The sequence below is a fragment of the Diadema antillarum genome, unplaced genomic scaffold, assembly GCF_040938485.1.
Source record: "Diadema antillarum isolate AM-2024a unplaced genomic scaffold, OU_Dant_1.0 seq00000531_RagTag, whole genome shotgun sequence".
In the NCBI taxonomy this organism is placed as follows: domain Eukaryota; kingdom Metazoa; phylum Echinodermata; class Echinoidea; order Diadematoida; family Diadematidae; genus Diadema; species Diadema antillarum.
Genome location: NW_027271482.1, coordinates 104,301 through 123,716, shown reverse-complemented (window position 1 = coordinate 123,716; position 19,416 = coordinate 104,301). Strand labels below are relative to the sequence as shown.

The 19,416-nt window shown below is 37.6% G+C and overlaps 1 protein-coding gene across 1 annotated transcript in view; it reads right to left on the bottom strand.

Annotated features, from left to right (window-relative positions):
- The window catches only part of LOC139734522 (putative acid phosphatase 5), a 118,791-nt gene that overhangs the window by 5,922 nt on the left and 93,453 nt on the right, over positions 1-19,416 (bottom strand). The window contains exon 5 of the mRNA XM_071645297.1: positions 133-308. The gene's annotated coding sequence lies outside the window, so the exon portion shown is untranslated. The remainder of the gene's footprint in view (positions 1-132; positions 309-19,416) is intronic.

Genomic DNA, 19,416 nt, shown 5'->3' with positions numbered 1-19,416 from the left:
ACATGACATTCTAGAAGGTCATACCTCTTTTACTCAAGGTCCCATTCGGTTAAACACTTTACCACTCTGTCTGATTTTACACTTTTTTCAGCCAAAGAAATGCAGAAATCATACTTAAAACAAATTACATACTGCAGTTTTTCTCGAAGGTAGCACCACATTCTGCCTTCACATCAAGTGGAACTACGTTCTTGAGTAACTCCTTGAACTTTGGAAGGGGGCAAATTTCTCCACAATCAGCCAACTTTAGTGCATATGGCCTCTTTTGATCTGTTGCATTTCTGAACCACATGCTGACGCTGAAATTTCTGCATTGAAATCAAAGTATAGGCCATTAATATGTGCAAGGCATGGAACACATACTGTAAAAGTAAAAAAAAAAATGGATATCTAAACCAACATGAATTGGTTCACATGGTACTTCATTTCATAAGTGATTACCCTATACAGTCAACCTCGCGTAAGTCGACATAATCGGGACTGAGCAAAACACGTCGACTTACGCGAATGTCGACTTACGCGTAAGTCGACATTTTGTCGACTTATAAATGAAAACTAATTTCCCGTGTACAGAGTTATAGATTTGGATCACGATGCGGATCGCTACCCAAATCTTATTCCTTTTGCCGCCAAAACGTGCCTACTGACATCAGCAACAATTATGTTTTAGTTCATGCATAAATCTCGCGCGGGTTAGTAACGACAACGCACAATATCCAAATCTCTAGAGAGATTTTGAGAGAGCGGGATCGGAAACCTAGGCCCGTTTCTAGACACTTTACGTTTTAAACTTGATTTGAAATATCAAATGCAGATTCCCCAAAATTGCCTTAAACTTTGCGATTTAAATTCAAGTGCGTTGCTGCGAAGATATGCTTGTGATTTTGCATGATTCTGTCGAGATAATTTTTCAGTGCCGACTGAGTTGAAATATGTGTGATTTTCCTTCCCTAAGTCGCCATATTTGTTCTGTTTAAAATTTGTATTGCCATACTCTGAAAATGAATTGTTCTCGCGCTCCGATTCGTAACATTACCGCTCTGTACGGCGCGGGCCCGTCTGAAATAAAAAGAAGAAGAAAAGTTTGTTTGAAAACGAAATCTTTCGGACTACTATAACCTTCGCAAAAACAAACCACTTTCCATTGTCGGACTAATTTAACTTTGGACTGAGATTTAAACCTTCGGCATAGCGAGCTCTAACAATAATTCGTTGTCATTTTTTCATTGACATTTTGTGAAGCAGCATGCGTTTCGGTAGTTTGAAACGTGTGAATGTTCCCCTGCAAGTGCAGACTAAATTCGGTCACGGCGAAAGTGCCGTTACGAAATAAAAAATAATGCGAGCCTTTTCAACCATAACTCACTTCCGTAAATTTTCATGCGTTTAAACGCAGTTTCTAGTTTCGGACAAAACCCGTAAGTCTTTTCTGCAACGCTTTTGCTTTTTGAATACAGCGTTGCTTGTGATTTGACGGACTTGCATTTGATTTTTAGAGTTGCGTTTAAACGCAATTGAGTTTAAATTTCATACAATTTTCTAGTTTCGTATGATTATCAAACGCAAGTCTTTTCAGCATTCCGTGTGATTTGATGGACTTGCATTTGATTTTCAGAATTGCGTTTAATTGTTAATTTTGCTTACGAAATGAAAAATAATGCAAATCTTTTAAATAACACACTTCCGCAGATGTCTAGAGATGCGTTTAAACGCAGTTTCTTAATAGTTTCGTACAAAATCGCAAGTCTTTTCTGCAACGCTCTTGCGTTTAAATACAGGGTTATGTGTGATTTGATGGACTTGCATTTGATTTTTAGAGTTGCGTTTAAACGCAATTGAGTTTTAAAAAGTTTCCTACAATTTTCTAGTTTCGTAAGATTATCAAACGCAAGTCTTTTCAGCGTTCCATGTGAGTTGATGGACTTGCATTTCATTTTCAGAGTTGCGTTTGATTTCTTATTTTGCTTACGAAATAAAACATAATGCAAGTCTTTTAAACAATTACACATACTGTTATCCGTAGATGTTTAGAGTTGCGTTTAAAAGCAGTTTCTTGTAGTTCCGTACAAAAACCGCAAGTCTTCTCTGCACCGCTCTTGCGTTTAAATACAGCGTTACATGTGATTTGATGGACTTGCATTTTTTCATTTTTAGAGTTGCGTTTAAACGCGATTGAGTTTTAAAAAAAAGTTCCCTACAATTTTCTAGTTTCGTATGATTATCAAACGCATGTCTTTCAGCTTTCCGTGTGATTTGATGGACTTGCATTGGATTGTCAGAGTTGCGTTTAATTTCTAATTTTACAAAATAAAAAGAGTAATGCAAGTCTTTTCAACAATAACGCACTTCCGTAGATGTATAGAGATGTTTTTAAATGCAGTTTCTAGTTTCGTACAAAACCGCAAGTCTTCTCTGCAACGCTCTTGCGTTTAAATACATCGTTGTGTGTGATTTGATGAACTTGCATTTGATTTTAGAGTTGCGTTTAAACGCAATTGAGTTTCAGGTTCGTACAATTATTTTCTAGTTTCATGATTATTAGCGCGTGATTTGATACGCCTGCATTTGATTTTTTTTTTTTTTTTTTTTTTTTTTTAGTTGCATTATTGGTTGCATTGTAATACATTTTCTAGAAAGGGGCCAGGTTTTAACACCGCTTCGGAATAATTAACGTCAGAACATTCGGATTTACAAAAACATTTAATGTTCAGATAATGAATACCTACTGAGACATAGTGAAGTGTACAAAATTTTTGCGTTTTGAGAAAAACGAGAGGGAGGAAAGGGGTACCCGTAAAGTGAACTGCCTTGGGTATCACATTGTAATACTCCAGGTGTAAATGAGTGTATGCCCTTTCTATTCTGGCATACAAGACAATGGACGCACGGCGCGAACGCTACCGCGCCGTACAGTAGCGAACTACCGAGTAGAAATGCAGCGAATCGGAGCGGGAAAACAATTCTTTTTCAGAGAATGGCGATAAGATTTTGAGCGAAAAATTATGTCGACTTAGACGAGGGAATTAACACGTATTTCAGCTCAGTTGGCACTGAAAAATCTGGTCGACTTACGCGAGTTGTCGACTTATAAATGTCGACTAAGACGAGGAAATTTTCAAGGAATAACAAAGGCAAAAATCGGGACTTTTTTATTGTGTCGACTTAAGCGAGTTGTCGACTTATGCGATGTCGACTTAGGCGAGGTCTACTGTATATTGCTCCTTATACAAGAAATTCACTCAAAAATGTCATCAGTGTCGAAAGAGACAAAAAAAAAAAATCCCTACAGAGAAGTGGAAAAACAATGAAAACCGGATAAGAAATAAGGAAGTTATGACATGCTGAAATGTCAAAATTTTTAAGAAAACACTTCTTGACCATCATTACGAATGTTCAAATCAGAAAGTCGTTTTCATGCTCTCACAATTTCTTAATCATTTCATATACAGAATGACAAAAATCTCACATTTCAGGTGTATTCTATATAAAACTTGCTTTTATCCACCCAAAATAAAAAAGAACAGATGTTAACTCTGATACATTTTGGTATGAGAATATGTCTTGAACCTGTACTAGCCAAAATTAATTTTTTTTTTCTTCTGAAAACTGTATTTAACGTACAAGAACTAGAACTATCACTCAATGTGATTAATAACCCCACCTAAAACTGAGGGAGTTAGCTCAACCAGCAATAATTTTGTATGCTTTTTATTGAAAAAAAAATGTTACAATGGCAATGCATTGTTCGACATAGAATAAATGTATTTTGCTCACTGTTAGCCACATGTGCCATTATATCTCCAGTTAAGTGCTCAAAAACTGAGTAAGAAAAATAAACTGGCAATTTCCATGATGTTCACAAAAAATATTGTTACCATGGCAACACATTTTTCAATTCATGATTTCACAATATTGTATGATTTTCATTCAAAATATGCTGTTACCATGGAAACACATTTTTCAACAATGACAAAAGATAAATTTTGCAGATCTAGGTAACATAGTGATGTGCCAAATTTGAAGCCAAATTTGAAGAGAGTTTGCATAACTGAATCCAAATTTTTGTATGATTTTCATTAAAGACATACCACTACTACAGCAACACATTGTTAACAACGACGAAAGATAAAGTTTGCACATCTACATACTATAGCGGTCACATGTGCCAAATTTCAAGCCAAATGTTCAAAGACTGAGGGAGTTAACTGAATCAACAGTATTTTTGTGTGATTTTTATTCAAAATATGCTGTTACCATGAGAACACATCATACTATAATTCGAGCGACGTTTGTCTGTCTGTCTGTGTTTGTTCCTCTACTCCTCCCAGGTCCTTGGTCCTATCTCCATCAAACTTAGTGGGTGGATGCAGGTTGACCGCGAAATTGCCCTCGAGGGGTTCATTTTTGGAAAGGTCAAGGTCACTGGGGTCAAAGGTCAAATAACTTCTAATCTTCAACAGCTGCAATAATCAGACACCAGATAGAGGGTGCTATATTGATTTCTTACTTTTCCAACCTTGGCTGCATTGTTACATGCGGTGGCACCTCAGTACGACATATTTTCCCCAGAAATCTCAATGGGGATTTCCCAGGTATAGGCCTACTTAATGCTTCCAGCAAGTTTGGCCAAGATCAGACCAAGGAGTAGCGCAAAACACTTATTTGACCTCCGTTGAACCAGTGACCTTCACCATTTCTGGGGGAATCCCCATAGAGGATTTCTGGGCACTGGCTGAAGCCAAACAAGCATGATCTTGTACTTCATCATAGCCCCCCCCCCCCCCCCCATGCCCCACTTCGGCTGATTCAGCACTCCACAGGTACATTGACTAGTTGTTCAAAAATGATGGAAGAATAAATCTGCACATGTATGTACTATAGTGGTCACATACACTTGTATGCCAAATTTCAAGCCAAACGCTCAAAGATGGCTTGTGCCGAAAGGGTGGGTTGGGTGGTGGAGCGTCGCGTTAATGGGAACACCACCCTTCGTCCAAGGCCCCCCCGGTTTTGCCGCAAGGGTGCGTTCGGAGCGTTGGGTCGCGTCGCGTTGACTGGAACCCCACCCTTCGTCCAAAGCCCTCCCGGTTTTGCCGAAAGGGTACTTTTTCTCATGTAATATTAAAAGACGAGTTTTGAATTTATATTTAACCTTCAAACAACCATTTCAAAGAGGCTATCGTCCGGATCGGTTTACACTCTATTACCACTTGGTCTACAGCCAGTTGGTGTAATAGACTGTTTAATATCAGTTGGTCTAATAACCAGTTGGTGTAGTCATCATTTCGTCCAATTACTATTTGGTCTTATTGTTATTTGGTTTAATTACTATTTCTTCTACAGTCAATTCGTCTAATAATAGCCATTTGGTCTATTTTTGTCTAACACCAATTTATATCATCAAATACTGATTTGGTCTATTATGAGTTGGTCTAATTCCATTTCGTCTAATCATCAAATGGTCTAAAATAAAACCAAATTTGTCCAATATAAATGTGGTGTACACATCATTAATTTTGGTCCATTGCCCAGTTGGTCTAGCCTCTGTCTATCATCATTTAGTCTACACCCATTTACTCTAATAACCATTGACCTTATTGTCATTTGGTCTAATAGCCAGCCTCCTGGTCTAATCAGGTACCATTTGGTCCAATCATCATTTCGTCTATATGACCAACTGGGCAATTTTTTATTTATTTATTTATTTATTTATTATTTATTATTATTATTATTATTTTTTTTTTTGGGGGGGCCTTTTTCTACGACTACGGACTACCCTCTGACCATAGCTCCATGCTCTGACCCTGCATTGAGGGAGAAAACAGATGTTCATACACATGAAATAAGATTAGGGTAAAGTTTAGGGTCCCTCGCCCCTCCCCCATGGTGCCAGGCCAGCACCCCCAGCAGCTGGACTATATATAGATAAGCCACTGATTATCCACATGATCCATGCCCTGTAATGTAAAACATAAATGGATATTAGACCAATTGGATATTGGACCAAATGAACATTGGACGAATTAAATATTAGATCCGGACGATAGCCTCTTTGAAATGGTTGTTTGAAGGTTAAATATAAATTCAAAACTTGTCTTTTAATACTACATGAGAAAAAGTACCAATGCACCCTTTCAGCAAAACTGGGGGGGGGGGGGGGGGGGGCTTTGGACGAAGGGTGGGGTTCCAGTCAACGCGACGCGACCCAACGCCCCATTTTAGCAAAACCGGGGGGGAGGGGGGGGGGGGGAGGGGGGCTTTGGACGAAGGGTGGTGTTCCCATTAACGCGACGCGCCACCACCCAACCCACCCTTTCGGCACAAGCCCTCAAAGACTGAGGGAGTTAGCTGAATCCACACTATTTTGTATGATTTTTCATTCGAAATATGCTGTTACCATGGCAACGCAATGTTTAATAATGATGAAAGATTAAGTTTGCACATCTACGTACTATGTATTGCTGTCACATGTGCTAATTTCAAGTCAAATGCCCAAAGACTGAGGGAGTTTTCAGTGAATAAATGCTGTTGCCATGGCAGTGCATTGTTCAACATTGACAGAAGATACATTCTGCACATCTACATACTGTAGCAGTCACATGTGCCAAACTTGAAGTCAAATAGTATGTTAAATAAAACTCAGGGAGTTAGGTCATTCCACATACTTATGTATGATTGGTATAAAAACTGCTGTTGCCATGGCAACAGATTTATTCAAACACACAAAAATGTGTCTTGCACAACTACATAGTATATTGATCCTATTCACCAAATTCTAACTGAATTGCTATAAAACTGACAGAGTAGTTTGATCCACAACATTCTGTAAGATTTTTATGAAAATTTGCCATTGCCATAGTAACCCATTATGCAATACTACTGAAAAAGGTGTCTTGCACATCTACGTTTGAAAGTGGTCAAACATGCAAAAGTTGGGTGTAATTGCTCAAAAAATGAGAGTAGTTCCAACCACAAATCTTAGGCAAACTGCCATTGCTTGGCAGCGCATTATGTGATACTAACGAAAAAGGTGTCTTGCACATCTACCTTTGATAGCGGTCACACATGCCAAATTTGGGGTCAACTGCTCAAAAAATGAGAGAATAGTTTGATCCACAAGTTTTATGAAAATCTCCCGTTGCAATGGCAATGCATAACGGACCGACCACCCGACTGCCCGGTCACCCGACCTCAGAGTGATTCATATATACCTCCACACACACTATGCGTGGGTGGTGGTACACTCATATAACAATTGTGAGGGCATGACATCATCAACTTGCTCATTTGAATATTCATAAGGACTTCATCAAGAAATGTTTTCTAACTAGATATATCGCTACGGCGACTGATATGCCTCCGCCATAATGCATGGTTCTCCTAACAGGTCTATAGTACAATGTCTTGACAATGTGTGATGACAGTTTCAAACAATTGGCAAAATATTAAAATGACAGGTTTGACACAAATGTGCTGAATGTTCACTTTCCTAGAACTAGGTTCAATTGGATGAATGATTAAAATGTCAGAGTGCAGGTATTTGGGGAACTGATGATTTTTACTTGACTTTTGACCCTTTTATAAGTTTATGCATTGAGTAATTTTTCAAGGTATTGAGAAAAAGTATAATTTCAGTAACAAATGGGAAAATAGCATTATCTAAACCTGGCCTTTGACCTCACAGTTCCAAAGAGAATCACTATTAGGTTGAACATGCATAAATATGTAAGTTTCATGATGATACCTTGAGTTACTTTTGAGATATGGAGGAAAGAGTGCAATTCAGCACTTTCACTTGACCTTTGACCTTTTGGCAAGAAACTTCCCACAGAATATATATTGGGTAATACATGTATACATCAAGTTAAAAAAAAAACCCCTTCATTCATTGCATAAATATAAGGAAAGTAGTGATATTTTGAGGAGTTGACCTTGACCTTTGACCCCCTGACCTTTGACCCATGACCCCCAACTTCCCTAGATAATCACTGCCCATCGGTACAAGCATATATACTAAGTTCCATGACGATACCTTGAACCATTTGCGAGATATGGAGAAAAACATGAAATTTCAATTTTTTTTTCACAAAATAACCTTTGACCTTTGACCCTGTGACCCTAAAATCCACACAAAGTATTATCCCCCAAGGATATACCCTCATACCAAGTTTGATGTAAAACCACCACACGGTTCTTGAGATATCGACAAAAACAAAACGGGACGGACGGACGACCCGAAAACATAATGCCTTCGGCCACTTCGTTGCGGAGGCATAAAAAGATGTGAAATTTCAAAATGTCATACCTTACTTATCAAATTTTTGTCATTTTAGAACGTTCTGTAGGGATTTTTTCCCCTAATTCTTTTGGAGTTTATTCAGTTTCAGGGTGAATTTCCTCTTTAAAACTCTGTGTTGTCTCATAACTATAGATACACCATTGCTTGACAAATGTCACTCTAGTATTCTTTCACTAATTATTAAATTGTGGGAAATTGGACTTGTAAAACAATTTCCTAAAAGCCTGGTCACATAGCGCTTTATGGCTTAATCACGGCCAAAACCCGTCAAAAAGTGGTCTCCCGTGAAGCAGACGATGTTGTTTGCGTTGATGTCGAGTTTAAGATGAGCTACGGTCGACTTATAGAAGTGGCAGGACGTGTGGAAAAATCGGAAAGGCGTTGGACGCGGCAAAAGTGATGAACTGCTAAAAATTTTAGCCCGCAGACAACCTGGGCCGCACACGTGGTAAAGACATGCAACACAGGTGAAACACACGTGATAGTCCATGTTCCGGCAGTGATTAAAACTTGGGGAGACGCGGTAAGACGCGAAAGTTTAGCGGTCTGTCACTGGTAGAGCACGGTCATCAGATGCGTGTTACGCGTTGGTATCACAGGAAATAGCGTGTGTTTAGCGGCTTATCACTGACAAATGGATTTTTCTGCGTACATACACGTGGCTGGACGTGGTTAGCCGTGCTTAGGCAGTGCTTCAGCAGTGGAACAGCCGCCGAGGGCCATACCCCGTACAAAGCACGGCTAAACCAAAATTTACCAAAAATAACAACTTACGACCACATCCACCAGATTTTCATAACTTTTTGTACGTGATTTAGACGTGGAGTGCTGTGTGAGCGGGGCTTAAGTGATTGATATGGCAATCGAAAACCACAGTGACATGAGAAATACATTTCATCCCTTTTTAGATGAAAAAAAAATTGTGATTTCCTGGACCAATCAATCTGCCTCTAGTTTGGTTGCCTCTTATTTATCCATTCCTCCAGCAATTCTTCAAAAGCCTCCAATGCTTCCGAATGAGATTCTTTGTTGCAGGTTGACAGAGAACAGACAGGTAGGTAATCCATATGTGTGAAAGCAGTCAAGTGGTATATGTATCCCCTTTTCACGGCCAACTACATGTGCCATCGAATGTAAAATATCAATCGAGCACGACGTATGAATAGAGCATGCACTGATGGGCTCACATACTCTTTTCTTCTACACAAAAGAGGCACATGAATAGGATCTATCTACTTGATAAATCTGTTCTTCCACGGGGTCCAAGATTTGTAATAGTGTTCGAATAATACCAAACATATTTTACAATCATATATCACAAAGCAATCCCTCAAAATGAAAATATGTTCCAATGACTTTACTTTCAGTATTGTGCTGCCTGCTCTGTTCCCTGTAATTTCTGCAACGCTTCTACATGGGTTTGGGCTGCTGAATGACAAATCACATTACCATAATCAAAATGTGGTAGGATTTCAGAATTATACAGTAGTTTCATACTTGATTCTGTCAAAGGGTTTCTCGGAGGACGACCGCAATGATAAACTGAACACAGTGAATTATCGTTTCAAATCAATTGTGTCATCCGACTCTTTTATTTAAACAAAGTCGGTGCAATGTGGGATCTTGTCTCCCGAATGTCAATACAAACTCACCGAAAGAAAAAAACAAGTTTTTCGGGAAGAAAAAGGCAAGACAAAAATATATATATATAAACAAATTGTTTTATGGTATCCTCATTTCTAATGAGCACCTATATGAGCACGTGCATTTCTACGTATGAAAAACCCCCTGTGAATAAAGTCCCTACATAATATCAAAGGCACTTTCCCGTTGTCGACAACCGCGTGTTGACTGTACAGTATTGCTCAGGCGAAGCCGGATCCTGGCGTCGGATACGCGGTTCACGCGAGGTGGCTGACGCCTGTTCCTGCAGTCCGTCGCGGCGTGAAGTGTATACGGGTGTGGCGGCACGGCGTGGCCGGATACACACGGTCGAGTAGCGTGGATACACTGTCCGGTTCGCGGGTGTCTGCCTGTTTCTGTCCGCAGCTGGGCGTGGGATTATTCGAAGACTCAAAGACGAGGCGGTATCCGACTCCGGATATGTCCTCCGGACAAGTCCGGATACTCAGTGCCTGAATACGGATGGCTAGAAATATAACAAATCCCTTGTCAAAATACCTTTCTACCCAACTATTTAATCCTCAAATCCTATAATACAACATTTGTGCTCAACCTTGCAGTAATGTGTTAAGGCATAAGTATATCTGAACATCCTCAGCTTATTATCACATCAACTTTCTCCTTTCATATTCATTTTAACCTTTCTTACAAAAGAATATAAAAGTTTATGGCACATTTCGGTTCTGTTGCAATAAATTGCCATACAATGAAATGCATAAGCGTAGCAATACTTACACATTATGAAACCCGCGATGAATTTAAAAATCACACAATTATGGGACAGTTATCACAATCCAGCGATAGGATTAATCTACGAAACAATGCAAATCTCTCCCGTAAAAGCTCATTCTTTTCTAACTTCTTTTACTAACTTTACATATATACTCCTTTATTACACTGTATCTCTTGTGTTTTTAAAATTCCCATCCGAATTTCACGGAAAACATACTTTCTCTGAACATTAATTTCTGAATCGATTCACAGCTGCACTTTATCGATCCTCATACATATCGTCCTTGGCGTAGATGCGTATCAATAGATATAGATCGATATTATTAATAATATCATAATTCTTACAATTATCAGAAAAAAGTATCGTAGCAATTACACCAGCAACAAAACTCATCGTTTAAGATTAAAATCTAATTGCTATTTCTTATACTCAAACGATCTCACTTTTGGCATAATACAAACAACCTAACCCTCTCGCTACCAAACCTCTCTCTGGCTTAAATATTTCGGCTCATTACGTACACAAAGACAAGCATCATTTCAAGCTATATTTCAAGAACCTCACGTGGTGTCTTTGCTTTATACTCTGTAACATAAACCTTTCTTTACTACCATTCTAATCAATTCAAAAAAAAAAAATCTTCTTTCCTACCGGGTGCTACATTAAGTAATAATACCAAATTCTGCCAAACTTACAGCTTCTCGGTCCATTTTTCTTTTTGAGTGACGGCAAGTGGTGTCTATGGGGAATGCACCAAGCGACGTAGCTGAATAAGCCAGTTCGTAATTAGCTCATGTGCACATTGGTACAAATGACCTTTCTATTTTCTTTGTTGGTTAGGCACTTCTTTCACATTCAAATAAGCAACGTTATAATGCGTACCGGTAAGTTTGCCCGGCGTAACAATTTATGGAATTCGTGTTAAACAAAAATGAGCTTGCACAGCGAGACCAGGTGACCAGGATGGTCCGTCAAACAACCCTCGGGGAAAGCATCCATTTCTTTGTTTTGTACTGAATGCATTAAAACATGTTTATATTCGTAATGCCAAATACCAGGTTTGCAGTCAGGTGGATGTAATGGCAAGTATCATGTACAAGGATTGCATGAATAATCATTATATGACAGATGCTTATCTCCGTGAATTTAAAAACCATCATGCGCTTTGGTACCAATGACCTTTTTGTGCTCATGCGCAAAGTGGAACTACGAACTGGCTTATTAAATGCAATGATGCTCAGGCCCTGCTCTTGGCTTGTCAAACCGTCTGCGCACCTTCTCGCCAGCAAGCCTCAAATACAACTCTTCTCTCTCGCTTCCCACTCACTTTACAACCGCACCCTAACCACACATTCCTGTCACATACCATTCAAATCATATCTAAATTATTATTCCAAAATATTTGTCTACATGTCACCAGCTCCCTCTATTGACACCAAAACAAAATATACTCTATCATCAATGTCAGATTCATTTTGACAGATTCATTGATGAATCCTTTCACTCTGCCCCCCCTAAAAAAACAAACTCATCATCTGACTGACCTTTCGACACAATTCCCCAATATGAAGGTCCAATTTTAACTCTGAATTAATAATAATACCTAGATATTTGAAATTTCCAACTTTAGATAAATTTTTTTTAAATTCTTAGGTTCAGTATGTTTTTGAAGCATATATTTTGTACCGATTAACAAGGTGACAGTCTTTGAGCAGTTTACTTCCAACTTTCTACGATTCATCCACACATTACGTTACATGTAATTCTTCATGAAGTACATTTTTGATTTTATTGGGATCTACATTAAAGAAGTATATGACAATGTTATCTGCATTTAGAAAGATGTTTGATCAGTACGGTAAATTGTTGATATGATACAAAAACAATATAGGACCATAAACAGATCCTTGCAGTACCCTATGATTTACTTGTAATTCTGATGATAGTGCACTGTTAACTGAAGTTCTTATGTCTACCTTTCAGATAGCTCTATGACACCAGTCTAAGCATTGACCCTTAAAAAAGTGTGCAGTAAGAATAGTCTGTGATGTAAACCCTTTTGAGCACACTGCAACATTATTTAAGAAAATAAAAGTTTTAAAAATTGATCAAATTTTGCAATTACAAATGGCCATATTTATGTTTTCGTACTTCAAAGGCATTTTACCTGTCACCTTCCACAAGTCATTCATCCAAAATAGTGCAGTTTCATACTTATAACACTAGATGTGCTAATAACATATGTTTACCCTTTTACCGATGTAAGTTTTCAAAGACTACAATTAGATATACTGGAGCTAAGTGCTGGAATGAGTTACCTGCTATTATCAAGGAATGTCCTACACTCTCATCTTTCAGATGTAAATATAGATCGTTTTTAATTCAAAATTCAGCTGAATAATTCTTGGGGTATTTGCCTTTTTTTTTTGCTTTGTTGTCTCTTGAGTGTGTTTGTCTTTTCTTATTTGCGATTTAGTATATATTTTCTAATGATATAGATTTACTCTTAAAATGTATATCTTTGATTGCAATTTGTATCCTATTCGTCTGTAAGGGAATCATTCTTGATAAGTCCTATATGTTGTTTTTCTGATTCCCACACATGCTAAGTACAGTCAATCTCGGATACCTCGAATTCGTCGGGACTGAAGAAAATGGTTCGACGTACGCGAATTTCGAGGTATGCGTACGTCGAATTTTCTTCGACTTATCTGACGTTTATCGATGTTCAACATGGTATCTGTTATAGTGCCTACTGACTGTTTGCATGCTTTTCAATTGGAATTGAATCGACTTTTATATGAATGAATTGAATGAAAATCAGAATTAAAATCAAAATTCAGAAATAAAGATTTTGATGGCCCGATCGCACCACCTAAAAAAAGGCGGATGTTTGCCTTTACTTTTGAAATGAACAGCGGTAACAATCGGCTCCGTAAGATTTAATGTTTGCTTTTAATTTTGGAAATGAATAATGGTAATATTCGACTCGGTACGATACTAAAATAAATGTCGGATGTTTGCTCATGCTTTTGGAAATGAATAATGATAAGACTCAGCTCCGTATGATGCTAAAACTAATGTCAGATATTTGATTTTGCATTCGGAAATGAATAAGGATAACATTTGGCTCCGGAAGACGCTGAAATAAATGTCAGACGTTTGCTTTTAATTTTGGAAATGAATAACGGTAATATTTGACTCGGTATGATACTAAAATGAATGTCGGATGTTTGCTCATACTTTTGAAAATAAATAACGATAAGACTCAGCTCCATATGGTGCTAAAACGAATGTCAGATATTTGACTTTGCGTTCGGAGATGAATAAGGATAACATTCGGCTCCGGAAGACGCTGAAATAAATGTTGAATATTTGGTTTGACGTTCGGAAATGAAAAACAATAATATTCAACTCTGTACGATGGTTAAATAAAGTTGGATATAATTGCCTTATACTTTCGAAATGAAATAGCAATAACATTCGGTTCCGGAAGATGCTAAAATAGATGTCAGATGATTGCTTTTATGTTCGAAAGTGAATAGCAGTAATATTCTGCTCCATATGATGCTAAAATAACTGTGTGATGTTTGCTTTTAAATTTTGAAATGAATAACAGTAATATTCAACTCCTTACGATGATAAAATAAATGCTGGATGTTTGCTTTTATGTTCAAAAGTAAATTGCAATAACATTTAGCTCTGCAAGATGCTAAAATAATTGTCGAATGTTTACTTTGATGTTCTTAAATGAATAACAATAATATTCAACTCTGTACAATGATAAAATAAATGCCGGATGTTTGCTTTTACGTTCGAAAGTAAATGGCAATAACATTCAGCTCCGGAAGATGCTAGAATACATGTCGAATGATTGCTTTTACGTTTGACATGTTTGGAAGTGAATAACAGTAACATTCTGCCCAATACGATGCTCAAAAAATATTGGATATTTGCTATTACATTTTGAAATGAATAACAGTAACATTCAGCTACGTTTGATGGTAAAATAAATGTCTGATGTCTTCCTTGACATTCAAAAATGAAAAACAGTAACATTCAGCTCCGTACGATGATAAAATAATTGTCCGATGATTCATTTCACTTACGGAAGTGGACAGCAGTAACATTTGGCTCCGTACGAAAATAAAACAAGGAAAAGTAGAAATTACGCAGTGCGTAATATATGTCCCCACCGGAAGTAGCATTTTGTAGCAAAATGTACAATACAGGTCAAAAATCAAGGTCAAAGGTCAAAGAAGTCAAAGGTCAAAATTTTGTGTACAAGTTTTGAAGCCCTCACCTAGTGCCATCACATAAAGCAAACAGAATCGAAATCGGGTTAGAAATGTGAAGGAGTAGCATTTTGTAGCCATGTAATGTACAATATAGGTCAAAAATCAAGGTCAAAGGTCAAAGAAGTCAAAGGTCAAAATTCTGTGTAGAAGTTTTGAAGCCCTCACCTAGTGCCATCACATAAAGCAAACGGAATCGAAATCGGGTTAGAAATGGCGAAGGAGTAGCATTTTGTAGCCATGCAATGTACAATATAGGTCAAAAATCAAGGTCAAAGGTCAAAATTCTGTGAAGAAGTTTTGAAGCCCTCACCTAGTGCCATCACTTAAAGCAAACAGAATCGAAATCGGGTTAGAAATGGCGAAGGAGTAGCATTTTGTAGCTAATGTACAATATAGGTAAAAAATCAAGGTCAAAGGTCAAAGAAGTCAACGGTCAAAATTCTGTGTAGAAGTTTTGAACCCTCACCTAGTGCCATCACTTAAAGCAAACGGAATCGAAATCGGGTTAGAAATGGCGAAGGAGTAGCATTTTGTAGCAAAATGTACAATACAGGTCAAAAAATCAAGGTCAAAGGTCAAAGAAGTCAAAGGTCAAAATTCTGTGGTGGAAGTTTTGAAGCCCTCAACTAGTGCCATCAAATAAAGCAAACGGAATCGAAATTGGGTTAGAAATGGCGAAGGAGTAGCATTTTGTAGCAAAATGTACAATATAGGTCAAAGGTCAAGGTCAAAGGTCACAACTGAAATTCTGTGTACAAGTTTCAAAGCTCCCATGTAGTGCTCTCATATAAAGCAAACAGAATCAAAATCAGCTCATAAATGACAGAGAAGTAACGAATTGAACATTTTGATCACACACGGACGCATGCACACATGGACACACGGACGGACACACGGACACACACACGTACAGAGCCCGTTTCATAGTCCCCTGCTCGAACTCGTTCGGCGTTTGGGAATAATTAACGGTATTAATCCACTCAGTTAGATGCTAAAAAATAGTGGATGTTTGCTTTCACGTTTGGAAATGGATAAGGATAGCATTCAGCTCCATAAGATGCTAAAATGAATGTCGGTTGTTTGCTTTTACATTCAAAAATGATTAACAGTTACAGATTCGGCTCTGTAAGGTGCTAACATACTAATAAATGTGATGCGCTCCGTCGGAATGAGTCAAAAGTCGCAAAAAATGAAATCGTAGTTATGCCTATATGTGAATTTTACAGACTCTAAGCTTTACACTGATATGTAATACAACTCATTTCGACATCCCTATAGATCATAAAAATGAATATTAACTACGCTTATGATGTCAGTCCATTTTCTAAATAACGGAGAAAATCGCTCTCAAAGTTCAGGCTATGTTCAAGCTCACAACCTGTTTCTTTCATGGGACGAAACAATACAACAGTCCTGCTTAGCGACGGCGTTTACCCTCCATCGCACGCACTTAAATAGAACCTGAGAACCTATTGTAGGCGGAGGTTCAAAAGACAGCATCGGTAGAAAAAGTCAATGAAGTTGATTAACGATAGTCGTCTTTTGAGATCGTGTTCTTTGCATGTACTAAAAACCCTCAAATTACGCACATGGTCGTAATGTTGCAGAGCATCAAAGACTGCTTTCGCGTCTGTTCTGCTGCAGCTGTATACAGCCGTAACATTCTGAATTCCCGCCATATTAGACACATTTCCTTTATAGGCGTTAGGTGCACAGTAATTATCGCTTATCACGCTTGCCAATGCTGCACATTATATACGTATCAGAAGCAAAGGTTGATGTAGGCTTGACAGCTTCACGTTGGGTTTATAATGATTGTATCATAAATACACTTCTTATTCTCAGTCACTTTTGTAATACCATAGCATATAAAGGACCATTAACTTGTAGCTTAAGCTTAATGTTTTTTTTTAACATCACATTTGCAGTTACAATTCTCCTGCATTTGAGAAGTGGAGTATAGATAATTATACTGACAAATATTCAGAATTAATACTTAGGCCTTCCTCACTTCGTTTTGTATTCACAAACCTTATTAGAAAAAAATGATTGCTTGATTACTTTTCGGGTAAAGGAACCACCGGAAAAGGAACCGCATTTAATTTTCTTGTTAAAGAACCTAAGCTAATAGCGAACCATATTTCATTGTGTGATTAACGAACCTTCAGAATAATCAATTGTATTAACCACCCCCCCCCCGAAAAAAAAAGCATTTCAATGTCATGCGTTGTCAATAGTGATAAAAGACCCGTTTTTATTTCGTACTGTGTCTCAGTACTCCTGTGCTTATCTTTAAGGATGTGCCTCTCTTTTATGACTGCGATTGACGTTCAACTATTTTTTTCTTTCCCGCAAGCTTGAAAAGGAAGAAGCTAAAACTCAGGCAAGGAGACGAATTTTCTTCCATGAGATACAATCATTAAGACATACATTTATTCCCGAAAGTTGTGTGATTTCTTATGTGCTAAAGAATTGTGTCCAATACATGAATCAGGCACTATACAAAACGGTTGAAATCTGCTGAAAGTCGAACTTCATTTTTTTTTTTAATTTCATTTCCATTTTCAAGCGGGGATAGACTAGAAATTAGTTTGTCTATACTGGCAGGAGACATTAGTTTTCCAGTACATACTCCGCATTTAAACAGTTGCCATATTTTCGTGGTCAGAATCAGATAATGGATACATGATATATTCTAAAAATGAAAATACAAAACAACGAACACACCATATGTACAAACATTATGAACGTCATGACTTAAACTTACCTGTGATATTCTGCATAAAAAAACAAGCACGCCGATTAAATAATTTGATAGAATTAATAGAACACACAGTGATATCATGCATGGCAGATCTAATCAAGTTCAATTGGTGAGAAAGCTAATGAAGTTAAAAAGTTGACTTCTTTTCGTTTCTCTTTTCAATTCATGAAAACAGAATACATTGTATATCTATTGAAGAGGATTGTCTCTGTTGCGAACGATCGCCAAATGTAGCACTGTTAGTCTTCTGCGCAAATCCGAATCCCTAAATACTTTTTTGCTTGATAATGTAATAACCCTGGTTATAACTTTATAAAGGACTGGCAAATTCAAAGTTTCAAACCGTATACTAAAACATTATATTGTACACGGTGTATTTCAAAAACATTTTGAATGCGTTGTGTGTTAGCATGTTAATAGCATCAATCTGCCTTTTATTTTCCGTACGCAAAGCGCACAGAAACGTAACCAAACGTTACCAAATACAGTGAAATGCATTGTACGGCGTGGGTACTATCATTAGAAGTATATTCCCATTCCTTTTTTACTTTTATTTGCTTGAAGCAGTCGTCAAACCACGTGTCATTTTCGTAGCGACATCACTTGGGAATTAGAATGTATGAAGATAATCGTTACTCATTTATTTTGCGCTACTATTATAGCATTTACATTTTCCAACTTTTATTGACAGTATTATGTTACTGTATGTTTACGATTATGAATGTTGGTTATAAATTCAAAAGACTGGCTTATTAATCGAACTAGCCTATAAAGGTAATAGCTGTTTTGAAAGTAGTTCGATACAAGTTCAAAACGCAATCGAAGTCATCGTCATAGGGGGAACTGATAGCTCTAGAAAACTTGTTTAGGCCAGTAAAGATTGCCGTATGCAATCTTTGTAGAACGTTTTGATTTAGGCCATCTTTTGAGTATTTTGAGAAATTATATAAAGAATTATTAGGTGATACGCTATCAGCGTATCACCTATTGTGATTGTCAAAATTTCTCTTTTTTTCTATTCTTCTTTCTTTCTGCCACATTTTGTGTCGTCAATATCTCAACAATGACATTACGGAATAACATGACATTTTCAGTCAACATGTCTCATGACAAAATCTAGCCACAATAAGGTTTTCATGACAGTAACATATCTATGACGTCATCTAGGCGCCATTTTGTGATTTTCGGACCTTGTCACATGATCGATCATAACTTCATAACTGGATATCATTTCTGTATCATTTTCGGTGGACATAAAGTTCAGGTCACGCTCTATCTTACTTTTTAACGCTAGTTACCCAGGTCTTCATTACGCGCGTCAAAATTTTAAAAGGCTCAAAACGACTTCCCAATGGGAAATCTCGAAGTTTCAGACAATTGTAAGCGTTTCAAACATTTTCTCGCGTGCGCGTCCGTCCGCGCAATTTCGCGCGCAGAGGGCGTAAGCAACATGAAAATGCATTTTTTTTGACTGATTTGGATTCCTGATACTTTGAGTAACAATGTCCATTGATTTCCGATCGATGTTGACCTATAACAAAGAAATGCACTGGCGTCAAAGTTGAAATTCCGCGCGCGCGTCTTTCTGCAAATATAGTGAAAAAACATGTCTTTGTTTATTTCGGCATAGCTCTTTAAA